We start from the raw sequence: 15,540 nt of genomic DNA, 5'->3' as shown, positions 1-15,540 counted from the left end.
ATGAACTACCACATAGGTGGTAGTCTACTTAACACTGAAAGTGTGATAAGAGACCTTGGGACACAGGTGGACAGTAGTCTCTCCTTTGATAATCACATCACCACAGTAGTCAGGAAGTCCTTCTACGTGGCACACCTCATCACAAAAGGTTTCTCATCCAGGAAAAAAGAGGTCATTGTTCCCCTCTACTCATCACTCATTAAACCCATTATAGAGTACAATGCCCCTTTTGGTATGTACCCCACAAGACATCTACAAGAACTGGAAAGGCCACAGAAATACCTCATAAAGAGGATTACCAGCCTCAAACAGATGCCCTATGCAGACATTCTCAAAAAAACTGCAGCTTTACTCCATTGCATATCGCCTACTCAGAGGCGATCTCTGCCTAACACACAAAGCTATCTCAAACCCAGAGCTTTTAGACATGCTCCACTTAAAAAAATCCCAATCCCTACAAGCTACACGGTCTAGGGACCTAAACCTTGTCACCACAATAAACATAACATGCTGAAGGGATAGATTCCTGTCCCAGAGACTTCCCATACTCTGGAACAAACTACCCATCTATATCAAACAAAGCTCCTCATTAGCAGTCTTCAAGAAAAATCTTGATGATTGGATGGGAGATAGGAAATTCACCCCGGGATCACTTCTGTGGCTCTGCTCAACAGTGGCACAGGAAAATAATTTTCTTGGGTGGTGAAAGCCAGTGTACCTTTGGCTAGGCTTATATAGTCTCTAGGGCCAATAGCCTAGTACCTACCTATGAACTAACCAACACAGCTCAAAGCAAGATAAAACCAAGTCAAACCCAGAGCTGTTGGACATGCTACACTTAAAGAAATCCCAATCCCTCAGAGCTACACGCTCCAGGGATCTAAATCTGGTCATCACAATGAACAAAACATGCTGGAGGGATAGGTTCCTGACCCAGAGACTCCCCATACTCTGAAATAGACTGCCCATACATGTCAAGCTGAGCCCCTCTTTGGCCCTCTTCAAAGGGAACCTTGAAGATTGGATCGGAGATAGGATCCCCGGGGATCACGTCAGTCACCCTGCTAGACAGGGGACCATGGAAGTAAATATTCTGGGAAGAAATAGCCAGGGGATTGATATGGCTAGGCTTGTATAGGCCCTAGGGCCGATAGCCTAGTACCAACCTATGAACCTATGAACATAGCGAGATAGCTTAAAAAAGAGCAACAGAGATCTACCTCTCTTCCTTGCTTTTTTAAAAGATATCGTTTAACATAGTGAGATACTTAAAAAGCAATGGAGAGCTTTCTTTCTCCGTTGCTACCTCTGCACAGCACTGATGTACTGCATAAGCGTGGGAACACGACCCTTACGCATGCGCAGTACATCCGAAATGTCCCAGGATATTTGCGGAAGGGTAGCACGGAGTCATTATATAATGACATTATTTAAGAAAAGTAAGCATTTTTTTCTTAAATAATGTCATTGTATAACAGCAATAACCCACGGCTGGATGTGGGCAATGCTGGATTTACCCACGGTTGCCTTTGTTTGGTCACTCGGGCTTTTCTAGTGGAAAAATACATTCCTTAGTGGATAAAAATTCTCTAGAGGAAAGATTCTGAAAGATACTGAATTGTTGCTTAATAACGAAATTTCATGAGAAAGATAAGTAGCTATTTTTTTATTGAAAAACAGCATAGTGCTCATCAAATGTTTTAGCCATTTTTGTCCCATTTGCCTTTGGTGTTGGAGATCAATACTGCACCAAGACTAATGTAGCACAAGGTAAAAAGGACCTACACATCTATATGTTATGTTACTATATGTAACTATATGGAAAGACTCCCCATACACATAAAACAAAGTTCATCCCTGTCCATTTTTAAGACCAGCTTAGATCTATGGATGGGAAACAGAAAATATATCCCAGGACTGCCTGCTGTACTACTAATGGACAGATGCAGCTTCTAAATGCTTTATGCCATGCATGGGTGCCCTCAAATTATCTATGGTATGATCCCAGTTATTCTCATTAGGTGTAATATATGATTATAGAACATGGGATAGGTAAGGACAGTCTGTAATCAAATGAGATAGGTAATTTGAGCACAGAAAGGGAAATTGGCTAGCCTTAAAATGGCCCACAAGAGCAGATGGCCTAGCACTTACCTATAATTGCACAGGACACTAAAGACAATCATAAGGCTTTTTTCAGTTATGTTAGGAACCTGGGATGCAACTCCCAGACTTGTTCTGAGTTGATTCTAAATGACAAAAAATACACTGAACCCACAGACATCACCAATATCCTGGCAGACAGGTTCAGTGCAAACTTCTCCACCCCCTCCCCCCCCAAAAGAGCAAGTATCTATCCCGGCAGAGTTCAGCCTCCCAAACATCTCTGATGCTCAGGTGAAGGCCGCCCTCCTCAAAGCAAAAAACACTGCTTCCATTGGACCAGATGGTGTCCCGGGTTGCATCCTACATGAACTCCAAGAAGAACTAATCCCTCAAGTAAAACTGCTGTACAATCTCAGCCTCACTACAGGATATGTGCCCAAAGAATGGAGTACAGCAACAGTGGTCCCACTCCACAAAGGTGGCGCCTCTGCGGACCCTGGAAACTATCGCCCCATAAGCCTGACTAGCCTAGTATGCAAGGCTATGGAGAGGATCATCATGGAACTCATAAACAAAGACATTGGGGACCTACAGACACTAGATCCTGCCCAATTTGGCTTCATCAAGGGCAGATCCTGCCTTTTGAACCTGGTCGACTTCTTCGAAACAGTCACCATGGCCATAGATGAAGGGAAGGTAGTCCACACAGCCTATCTGGACCTCGCAAAGGCATTTGACACAATACCCCACTTGGGCATCATAGATAAGCTATCCAGCCTAAATATAAACCCCTATGTCACAAGATGGGTCGCAAACTGGCTCAAAGACAGAACCCACAGAGTCAGAGTTGCTGGAGCCATGTCAGACTCAAAACCGGTCACAAGTGGCGTCCCACAAGGTTCTGTCCTGGGACCTCTCTTGTTCGGTATCTACTTTTCTGAGGTACAGGCCAACGTGGGGGGACTGTGGCTCACCAAGTTCGCAAATGACTGCAAACTGGGTGTCATAATCGACTCTCCAGCTGATACAAACATCCTTCAAAAAGGTCTTGCAGAGACGGATAACTGGTGCCAGAGCCATGGTCTAAAGCTAAATGCCAAAAAGTGTATAGTCATACCCTTTGGCAAAAACAATGTGCCCACAAATTACCACATAGGTGGTAACCCATTAAGTACAGAGAAAGTAATTAGGGATCTGGGGACCCAAGTTGATAGCAATCTCTCATTTGACAACCACATTGCCAAGGTGGTTAGAAAGACCTTCTACATAGCCCACCTCAGCATGAAAGGATTCACATCTAGATCAAGAGAGGTAATCATGCCCCTTTATTCATCCCTCATCAGGCCCATCATAGAATACAATGCCCCCTTTGGGATGTACCTTACCCGACACCTGCAGCAATTAGAAAGACCCCAAAAGTACCTCACCAGGAGGATCAAGGGACTCAAACAGATGCCATATGCTACTCGGTTAAAAAAAACTCCAGCTCTACTCAGTTCCATACCGCCTACTTCGAGGCGATCTATGCCTGACATATAAAGCTATGTCCAACCCAGAATTAATGGACATGCTCCACCTCAGTAAATCTAAATCCTTTAGAGCCACGCACTCGAGGGACTTGAACCTCAGCACAGAAATAAATAGAACATGCTGGAGGGACAGATTCATAACCCAGAGGCTCCCTTCGCTCCGGAATAGAATTCCAATTCATGTTAGGCAGAGCACCTCACTGACTCTCTTCAAGAAGAATCTTGATGAGTGGATGGGGGATTGTAGGTTTGTCCCGGGGATTATTTCCGTGTCACTATTAGACAGAGGCACAGTAAACTAAACTTTAAAAAGGGCACAGTATACTCAAATCAAGGGGTGGCGTAAGCCAAACACAATCAGGCTAGGCTTATAAATGCCCCAGGGCAGATAGCCTAGTATGAACCTATGAACCTATAAACCTATGAACAACTTGGGATTAACAGAACAAGACAGGACATCAAGACATTTTTGTATGTCTTACCATCCAGGCCTCCCTTCACACTGAACTCCCACAACCGAAAAATCAGGCACAAATGATTTTGATTCCTACAGGTCATGGAATCACTCATCCATAGATACCAGCCTAGGAAGAGACAGACAAAAGCGGATAAGGCTGTGATATGACCATTCAACTAGTTCCATCTCCAAGTCACTGATCATAACTCCCAAATAGAATTGGAACACCGTATCCAGTGTATGTCCATGAATATGAATATTAGAGGTAATCACCTAAACAAGCCTGAACGCCTGCATAAAAGTCAAGAACTGCTTACCCAGAATGATTAAACCAAACTGCTGTGGTTTAAGTCCCTGTCGAGCAACAGTGAAGCAAGATACACACAAGACAAGAATGAAAAAAAAAAGTTTATTTGCACATCAATTGGTAGCATTAAAACTACCAACTAATACATGTGTGTGTGTGTGTGTGTGTGTGTGTGTGTGTGTGTGTGTGTGTGTGTGTGTGTGTGTGTGTGTGTGTGTGTGTGTGTGTGTGTGTGTGTGTGTGTGTGTGTGTGTGTGTGTGTGTGTGTGTGTGTGTGTGTGTGTGTGTGTGTGTGTGTGTGTGTGTGTATATATATACACATGTAGACATATACATATATGTGTGTGTGTCTCAATCGTTGAACTGCAATGGTTTGACAGCTATTTTGACCACTTTCATAAGAACTGTCAAACTCTAGAATTTGAACATTTAACATCTACTTTAAACGGTGGTCAGTACAGCTGTCAAGCCACAGAAGTTCAGTTCAGTAATTTACAGGTAAAGGAAGTGATATAGTACAGACTCTCAATCGTTTTTAAAGAAACAAAAAGAAGAACCTGTAATGTGACTCATTTAGAAGGGAGAGTCAAAGGATTTATTACAGAATCATTCAGATATCTAAAACAAACCGAGGTATAGAACAGTACAAGTAGTTTGTATACATAAGATAGCAGGGAATAATATTGTAAGAAAATAGGGTATGGAGTAACATAAAGAAACGTTTCTTCAGTGGGATAGTGGTGTGTTTATGCAGGATTGTAACTGAAGTTGTAGAAAGAAATATTATAGCAACAGTTAAGATAGCATGGAACACAAAGAGTGGAATATTTGCTGAAAGTCAGACATGATCTGTGCACATTGCTCTCATTTGGGAAAACAGAATGGGAAACTCATACCATCCTTATATGAAGAAAATCACCACATTATTGTACTTCAGTTCTTTGCTGAATCCCTAGAATTCTGCTGTCTTTAGCAAATGAAGTGGTAGTGCTGTAACATATAAGTTCGAGTAAAATGCATATGTATTCATAAATGCCTTTGACAGGCTATAAATGTGCTAGTTTTTGCAATCAGAGCTCCAGTAACTGTAACAAGGATTACATAATGCTGAGTGGGGGTGGTGGACTGGCAAACACATCAGTGTTAACTTTATGGAGGACAGCATTCCAGATTATGGAAAACAAAATTCTGAATTGCAGCTATACACACATTTGATTTCATTTTAGTTGCAGCCAGTGAGCCAAGGTTTGTAAACTCTCTCGATGAAGGGTTAGAATGAGGCCATAAGTGTAGGCTAGTCAGAGACATTTCCATTCCCTAGAAAAGCAAGATGTTTGCTACTTTCTCTTGCATTTCACAGTTCAGATGTTGGAGGTATTTTCATCTTTCTGGATACCACAATGCAGTTCCTACGTATAGCTAGGGCAAGCCAGATGTTATATGTAGTTTCCTTTTTTTTTTTGGACTGCTGGAATCCAGATGATACATAAACTTTTACATTGTAGGTCAGCATATACCACCACCATGTATTTGTAGCTGCATTAGTAGTTTTGACACTATCTGAATTTTCTGTAGATACTGACTGTCCAAAACTGTCAAAAAATATGCCCTTCCCTTCCTACAAGGTTTTACAACTTAACTCTGCAAATCATGTAACTGCAATCAATACCCACAGCATTTACATGTACCAAATGTATAGAGATCAATGTCAGAGTTGATTCAAGGCAGTGCGATCCTGTCAAAAAAACTCTTTGGGACACCTATCATTAGGTACTGTAATATGTATATATTCCAGTATTAGAATGCATGCATTGAGCATCCCATAAATGGTAGTTAGACCTATGTATTGCTGACAGGCCATACTTTTTTGCCTTAAGAGGCATGTGGCATTGTAACTTTAAAATTCATCAGAGTTTGTCAGCATTTACATTATTGTATGCTCTACTATAATTTAAAAACTGATCTGAACTTTAGATATTTACATTTATTTATTTAGTTTTGCTTTTGTTTATTGGTTTAGTCAAAAAATACTTTTCAACCAAGGCCTGGGGAGAAAAGCTCCAAAGCTTTTCATTTTTGTTGCTCAACTCAAAGGCAAAACAAGCCTTTCCTCTTGCAAAAGGATAAAGTTTATTAACATTTTACAATTACAACATTATTTCAGTAAATGTAAGCATAGTGTTTGCCTTTGATGTGTTTCTTGCTTCTGACTGAGTGCATATGAAGAGGCAATTATTATTTCTTAGGCTCTTTTTTGTCAGATTTCCTCCATGACTCTGAAGCTACACCTCCATAAAACCATTTATTCTCCAGCTTCTAAGAATTGGTGGACACCAGGCATGGGAGGCAAGAGTCAGAAATTATCGGTGGTCATCTTGCAGGGAGTCATCACATTTTTTTGTCTTCTGCTACTAACTCCTCCCCACTGTTGGCTGCTATGCTCAGTGGAATGCCCACTGCTGTTAGCTACTATACGAGTGCATGCATGTGCACAACCGCTGTGCCACGATAAAGATAGATGTTTCAAGCCCCCCCACGCACCTAGACTGTGGTCTAATCCAAAGCTGTCATTCCTTTAATGGAATGTCTGCCAACTCTTCCTGCAGGGATGGGAGAGCCAGCATCTGCCACTCACTCCATTCCCTCCTGCCATCAACTCCAGCCTGCGGCCTGTATTTGAACCTGATTTATTTATTTATTTGGGCCGTAGTCAGGATTTTAGCCTTTTCCTCGACAAACATAGACAGACATAATTTTCACACAGCAGTATAACATGTAGAAAATATTTGCTGAGGTTAATGTTTTCTCTCCAGTACCTCAATTCATACATCTACCTAACTGATATATTATCATCTTGTTCCAATGGCAAGAGAATTACAAAAGTGGTTGCCATAACTTTATAGTCTCTTAGACTCCTTCAGCTACCATCTGTGGCAGTTGCACATGAAAGGGCACTCCTACCTCTGTACTGCACAGCTACTGCTTCCATCTTCAAACACTTTAAACTGTTGTCATGGATTGCTGCTCCCCTACTTCACCCTATAATCAATCTGCATTTGTGTCCCACCTTTGGTACACAGTCTCCCCAGTCTCAATAACTGAGACTCCCCAAGAAATTTGTCAGGTTTAGTCACTTGACCATGGCTCCATTTAGATGGGAGCAATTATGAAATCCAGGGATTGTGTAGAGAGAAAGTTAAGGTGTCCTGTTGCTCAGTCCTAGCCCCCCCCCCCCCAGCTAATTCCTCAGGGACTAGATCCATTAAATGAAATAGTCATTAGGATCACAGCTAGGATTCCATTCCACTGCATAATGGAATCAACTTACAAATGCCCATTTGTCTGACATATGAACCCTAAATATGGAAATAAGATGCAGTACGCTACACTAAATTATCACATTAGAAGACTTTTTTGTTTGTTTTCTATGTAGACTAGTCCCATGCCTGTCAATCATCAAGCCTTAACCCCCATATCGACACAACTGATTCATTCCCTTATCAGAGAATTTCACCCAAAATTGGGATGAGAGTTTCTGGAGGGGGCTATCATTCAGGCAGCCATAAGGGTGCTTTATACCCTTGCTGGCATCCCAAAACATTGTTATGGACCTAACCTTATTCCTGAGTGGAGAAAAGTGTGACCTGTTTCATGGTCGAGTCCCACAGTGCCTTTCCTTTGCAAGCACATATTTCTAAACATCTGAGCTGTAAGCTGCCTCCAGGAAATATTTTGGTGAGCCTAACAACCTCTGATAGGCTGATAATTTACATTTCTACCCCTTATCTTGTGGCAGTACACAGTGAACTCCATCAAACCCTACCCACAATATGAGAATGCCCAATCCTGCCCTACCCCCAGCATGGACATGCCCAATACTGCCCTACCCCCAGCATGGACATGCCCAATCCTGCCCTACCCCCAGCATGGACATGCCTAATCCTGCCTTACCCAAAGCATGGGCATGTCCAATCCTGCCCTACCCCCAGCATGGGCATGCATAATCCTGCCCTACCCCTAGCATGGACATGCCCACTCCCGGCCTACCCCCACTCTGGAAATGCCCAATCCTGCCCTACCCCCAGCATGGACATGCATAATCCTGCCCTACCCCTAGCATGGACATGCCCACTCCCGGCATACCCCCAGTCAGGAAATGTCCAATCCTGCCCTACCCCCAGCATGGGTATATCCCTTCCTTCCTTTCCAACTGTGTGAGACACCAGAGTGACTAATGAAACTCAGGTTACCTGGGCCATAGACAAGGCTTTATCCATTCATGTCAATGGAACCAGCTATTATGTGAGATGCTTTTAATTGATCAGCTTGTAATATTATAAAGATGTGTCACTCTGGACAGTGTTTTCTTTTCATTTGTATCCTTTTAATTTCACTATTGTGTTTTAAGATGGAACATTTGATGCTTTTGTTCTGGGAGAAATATTGTCCCCTTAAAAGTTTATTTCTACATTGTAGTCTATGGGATGTACACCTGAGTGAAATCATGACACTGCTCCCTCCACAGGTTTTCTTCCAGTGGTAACATTTCAGGGTACCCATATTTTTAGATGTTTGCACTCCCTTAGTGGATTTGGAAGGTGTCACTATAGCTGCCTGTACAACTGTCACTACGTAAGTCCATGACAAAAATGTGTTTTAACCCAGTCTGTTTCATCTGTGTGCTCATGTTTCATCTGTATTCTCATATGCCACCAGTCAGTGTTGTCAGATGTTTAGGGAAATAATAAATAGTTTGAACATGAATTATTTTTCCACTCAGCTGCACTGATCAATGTTGATCTCCTGCCAGCTAGGCAGATGGCTGGGAGTCAGAGCTAATTAAAGCAACTGAAACTCAGGCTGCTCAACAGGCATTCTTTGACAACTGTATCCACTGAAAACAAAATAAAAACAGAGCTCTGTATTCAAAGAATATTGCATAAATTTGAAACAGACTAATTCAGTGTCATGCACAAACAGCCTCTTAGATGAACTCATTGGTATTTTGAAAAAAAAAAAAGTTATTGCTGACATGATTTCATAAGGACAGCCAAGTTCAGCTCTCTTACTCCTGATGTCACTACATTTATGTGACATGACGTTGCTAGCATGTTCTTTATTATGGGTGTATAGTGTTGGGATAAATGTGATCCATGTGGTAAGATGATCTCAAACAGATACAAAATATATACTTTTTACTATTACATGGGTTCACATGGAACCTTTGTGTTGGCATGTCCTCGTGCATGGGCATGCCATTTGATGCAGGGGTATCAGTCGATATAGTGATTCATGCATTCCCAATGCCAGACAGTAGACACCCTTCTTTCTGTGTATATTGTATTGGTAATGTATAAGGGCTACATTTTGCAATTATGCTGTTCTGTAATGCCATTCTTGTTGCAATTAAAAAGCATAGGATACAACCCTAGTCAGCCATTACAGGCTTTTCATGACTCTGGGTCACAGCAGTAAGGACTTCTTTATCCTGTTGATGCTGGTCAGTATAATTAGTAGCAACATCTTTGCAAACTGCACGATCCCTACAGCTGTAACCTATGCATCGTGCTCCAGCAGATGCTTAGTTTCTTTAGAATGTCATGCATTACAGGCATGCCTGTGCCTCTGCAGGGGTTCACATATCAGCTAAGAATACCAATTTGTTCAGTGTCTACTGCTCTGGCACACGTATACATAGAAGTGACTGCATTTATCCTACACAGTTGTACAGATAACCTAATGCTTCATTTGTTAAGCGTTCTAACTAGAACTATACCATTATAAACTGGACAAAATATCTCAGTCTCAGAAAGAGGCACCTGTCTTCAGTGTAGACCAGCATGGAAAACCTGAAAAGGTTTGAAGATTTTGAAGAATTTTGTGAAGTCTTCAGACTGTCAGACTGTGATAGGAAACTTATGCATTGCTTTGAAATCATATATGTGTTTATGCAGTCCCTTTATTGATGTTTTTATATGCCCTCTGTGCTGTCCATCAAACCTTCACCTATCAGTAATGCCCATTCATTCCCTTTATTGGATATTACCTGGTGAGGTTGAATGCTAGCCTGGGGAAACAACTATTCAGGCAGCTTCCACAGTTTTCTGTGCCATCACCAGTTATGGGTTCTAACTTCTTTCCTTTGCAGAAGAAAAGCAGCTTCACCTTTTCAGAAGCCACATGTGAGTTTGTTTCCATGTGCGTATAATGAGGGCTATCATGTTCACAGTTTATGGCCAAATAGCCAACTCGAAACATCTGTTGTATTGCTCCCAATCTTCCAAGAGACTGTAGCACTGGACAGCTACAGACGTCCATCTTATCCCCTGGAGACGGGCACACAGATCCTCTGTATACCACCTCCAGCAGTTGCATGAGTCGCTATTCAAACCCGAGTCATATGGCTAGTCTTAGTTCTTTATGTCACTATTGCAGTGGAACAAACTGAGCTCCTTTCTTCCATTAAATGGTGCTCCTGATACTAAAGCTTAACTTGTATTCACTCTCTCAATTTTTACATTTGCAAAATGAACTTGCAGTCTCTGGGCTTTATTTTAGGATAACAATTGCACTCCATCGCCAGCAATAAGATTTGAATTTTTTGAGCTGTCAGCTAAGTCTGACAAAATACACATTTATTGAATGAAAGAAAGATTGCCTGACAAGGTCAGCACTTAACCCTGAGGTGCTCTGTCCTCTATCCTTTTGAGCTGCACCAAATGTATTTGGGCACAGAAATTAAGAGTTTATCATATAATTAATGATGGCTATATTCAGAATAATGAAACCACACACTGCGTGCAGTGATATAATTTCAAAATCCTTAATGTTAGACACTGCCTACACTCTCAAATACCACAAAAATATAGATCAGTCCATAAAAATCTCCTGCAATCAGGAAGCCATGCGCTGCTCTGTACACCCTCATTTTAAATATCTATCTTTGATTTCAGACTAGAGTCACCCAAGTAGAATCTCTCCTCCCATATTCACTCCCTTCAAGTGTCCAATGTAACTGAATGGTACCATACCCTAACCTATTAGTACATGCCATTAGGATTTGCACATTTCATGTGACTACTGCATTTGGTAGAAGTGATAGCCAGCCAGTTTACAATAGAAACGCACAGGTGACACAAATATATTAGACTTGTGCAGCTAATGATATGTTTCAATAGAAATGTTTCAGAAATCTGACAAAATACACAGTGATTGTTTTTGTGCCATGGACATACCATTAATATGCTAATAAAAACAGAAACAGACAGGTTCAAGACACATCCACTGGAACCTGGCATTGCACACCATGTTACCCTGACAGACTACATTTTGCCAATACAGAATGTGGACCAGATACTGTCAGTGGAAGTAAAAAATGTGTGCCTTATCATAGCTTTGTGCCCACTTAGATGGCAGAGCATTCTTCTGTGGTATAAAGGTAACCTAAAAGCTATTTCTTTTAGTAAACTTCTCACTCTGGAAGAATATTCATTTTAAAATCTATTTACCTCCCAGTAGAAGGAAAAATATTTTAAGAGTTATTTCCCTGGGATAGCTCCTCAGACAATGTTATGTCCTGAAATTGAGACCTAACTCTTCTATGAATAATTGTTTAAAATAAAAAGCAAATCATTACTCTTATACTAAACTATATGCTTCAAAACTTGCATTTCAAGAAAGGAGAAGAAAAAATGTCTATAGATATTATTTGTAAAACAGTTTCATCATACATACTTCAAGGGCATATCTTAATCTATATGAAACAGCTAATTTTATATTGCTGACTTGTCATTGATGCCATATACATGGGATCCCCATCAAAATGAGCTACTTCATATCATCACGTTTTCTCACAAAAAACTAATTTCACAAACATAAACCACAGAGCCATATCATTATTAGCTACATTTTGGAGGCAGTAGATATCTATTAAACGTGTTTGTCCAATTGTATCCCTTATTATGCTAGTACGTATTAGTGCACAGATGAGAATTCATTCACTGAAAATGAACTTAACTTCTTACTTGTATTATTCCTAGAAAGGCTTGTCAGTAGCTAAAACAGACTGTATAAAGCTATACAGTGAGGTAGCTTCTCAGGTGGGATTCGAACTACAGCAGCCCTAACACTGTAACTGATTTCTAACCACTATCCTGCATGTGTTGAGTAATTCATTTGGTAACATGCCTTGAAATCTGTTTTAGGATGTTGCTTGCATTTCACTTATTTTGTCAAACTTTGAAATAATTTGAGCATCAAAGCAAAGTTTCACTCAAAATTATTCACCTGCTGCTTTACTGCAGGGAAGCTACCCCTGACCTGTCTCCCTTCTCTGGGTGAGTACTTGATGTAATAGCTCTGTTGTACTTACACAAAGATGGATTTCTTTTAATGTAGGCTAAACCAAACCTGCAAAAGCATCACATCTTGTTAGTAAACACCTGCTGTTCCTTGAAGGTGAAGGATAGTGACAAGAAGGTGATGTTAGATGTCAGGTGTCAAAAACTGTACAAGCTTGTAAAAACAGGGAACCATCCTTGGCTCAGGTAACACTCCTTTTATTATAGAAAATGCCCAGAATGTTAACATGCAGTATTTAGGACATATCCAGTAAAGAAAACAATAACTGATGCTGACTCTAAAACAAAATTAAAACTGTAGGTGAAAAAGCTTTATTTCTAATGCACATTACTACTTTGAAGAGAAAGTTCACTTATTTTCTAATCTGTTGGGAGCAGAAGTCTCTGAATCTCACAAAGAGCAGTAAAATGAAATGCATTTAGAAATGCTGAGTGCAGGTGCTTTCCTGCTTCTCTGTGCAAGAGTAAGGCAGATTTATTATTATTATTATTATTTGTGCAGCACTAGAATCCAGCATGTTCAAACATAACTAAAAAAAGAGAAAACTGAAACATGTCATACCAAGACTGACTCGTCTTACCTGGATCCTTAGCTAGCCTGGTGGTCGTCCAAGTAATTTCAAGCTGCCTTCACTGCTGGCTGCATCAGGACTGAGTGAGTGCTAAACTCCTGGGTAGCTGAATGTAAACCTTCTGTTAGACCGAGCCCACTATCTGTCTTACTGTAGGATGCCAGACAGAGCTTGGGAGCAGGGAGAGAAGGAGAGAGAGAGAGAGTATTTCAGCTCAGATCATGATGTCATATAGTAAGAGCTGATACACTCGCACTTCATCTTTTTATTCTTTCAAAACAAAAGCCAGAACACACTTCCCCGCACATGGCATAGGGAGGGGACACCAGATGAATTGTTTTATTTGTCTAAAATCCAGAGAGCAGGAAATGCAGTTTCTCATTTTCCCCTGATACTTTATTTAGTTTCTTAGCAGCAATTATTTCCTTAAGGTGTGATATGCCTATCAGCAAATGAAACTAACTTCCATTGCCTGGTTATAATCTGAACAATGAGCTGTTTTAAAAAGCAATTTCCTAAAAGAAAATTAAATTTATTATATGTATACTGTTACATTCCATTACATCTTTTTTTTATTGCAATTTGTTTAGTTACTGTAATTGAACAGTGTTAACTAGGACCAGAATATAGAGAAAGGGGATGTCCAGGAAACTCTGCAGAGGTTATGAGATCTGCTTACAGTCGAACAGCTTATAAGTGGATGTCATGGGAATCAAACTCTAGTCTGTTGGATATATTAAGTTTATTATTCTAATCTGTTGCCTGCATGACCAATCCAAACTGACTGTAAGAATCTCATATGTGATATACTTTGTAAATATTCCTGTTGAACAGCTGAGCAGATAGAGATGTTTATGACCTTTTTAGTATAAAACACTGTAAATAAATGGATTTAGTACAAATATAAAATGCAATGGGTCATTTGCCAGTATATTGCTGTCTTGGCTCACTGCTTTATTTCTAACACCATTTATTTTTGTTTTTATTAAGAGCAGCAGTACTAGTTAACTAAGTTGCTAAGCTGTATATTGGCTGGAGATTTCTATTTTTCATTCCTGAAGTTAACTATTTTTGTAACATGGTTGCAGATGTTGATATTAAACTTTACATTTCATTCCACTAAAGCTGCAAGAAGGTAGCTGTACATCTGGCTGCAGACTGTTTCATTGCAATCCAGTTGTCTGGGACAAAACCTGCTCATGATTATTTTTCCAAGATTGTTGCATAGTTTTTGTTAAGGTGCAGTGACCTTGGAGTTTGTTATACAATTATATTAATGGGGAACCATACTGTATGAGGACATGGGGATAAGCCTTCTAATCAAAAGACTAGGAAAAAACATTTATTTTGGTGAAGACACAGAGCTTGTAAACTAGTACACCAGATTCAAAGAAGGCTGACTTTAAATCCAAATTTCTATTCTGATGACGTCTATCTGCAAAACATCAGCTTGAACAGCCACAACCAGACTGAATATTCAGAACAATTGATAACAAAAAGTGAACACTGATTTCTTAAGTACTAAATATCTGATTTTTTTTCTTTATTGTAGAACAAAATACATGTTCTTGGTACATCTGAAGGTACATTGCCAAGGTACACAGAAAGCAGGTTTGGTCGTACAAAAAGAAATATTTGGGTATTTGTTACTCTGGAATCCAGTGGTCTGTTTTTTGTTATTAACTGCAAGAAGGTAGTTCTCATATGAATAGTAAAGAAAATATACCATTTTAATTTTTATCTTATGTATAAGTAGACAGATTGGGTGAGACAAGGCATTTTTTTTCTATAATCAGAGTTTATGGTTAGGATTCCTGACAATATCACACCAAGTACAAGGCTCCTTAACCTATATGAATGTAACATGTACAGTGGCATGTAGAATCCCAGTTTACAGATATCCCACTGTGTCTGCTTCCACACACCTCTGACAGTACAGTATTTTGCATACCTATGTGGTAGTAAAGTATGTGTTAATTGGAGGTGTGTAATTCTTAATCATGGCTTGACTGACAGATTAAGCAGAACAGTATATCTAAAAAGCTACTGTACAAACTGTCACCTGAAAGATGAGTCATTCCTTGCCATCCGACCTTTCCAGCTCTATCTCACACACCAGCAGCAGCAGATGGCATTTGCCCTGCTGTGGCAGTAATTAGTTCCAGTGGCTCCCCATGCACCAATTAGAGGTTGCTACTCTTGGCCTTTT

General features: G+C 40.3%; 1 protein-coding gene across 5 annotated transcripts in view; it reads right to left on the bottom strand.

Annotated features, from left to right (window-relative positions):
• The window catches only part of LOC122811371 (tenascin-like), a 641,082-nt gene extending 627,513 nt beyond the window's left edge, over positions 1-13,569 (bottom strand). For 2 of the 5 annotated variants that reach the window (XM_044083170.1, XM_044083171.1), the window contains exon 1: positions 13,341-13,568. The gene's annotated coding sequence lies outside the window, so the exon portion shown is untranslated. Of the gene's footprint in view, positions 1-13,340 lie in introns of all 5 variants that reach the window. The other 3 variants (XM_044083173.1, XM_044083175.1, XM_044083172.1) reach the window with 2 other exon arrangements.
• Between the last annotated feature and the right edge of the window lie 1,971 nt (positions 13,570-15,540).

The sequence above is a fragment of the Protopterus annectens genome, chromosome 9.part0, assembly GCF_019279795.1.
Source record: "Protopterus annectens isolate FY-2018-M chromosome 9.part0, PAN1.0, whole genome shotgun sequence".
Classification (NCBI taxonomy): Eukaryota; Metazoa; Chordata; order Ceratodontiformes; family Protopteridae; genus Protopterus; species Protopterus annectens.
The sequence above is the reverse complement of the archived record's forward strand: the minus strand, read 5'-3'. Positions and strand labels throughout refer to the sequence as shown.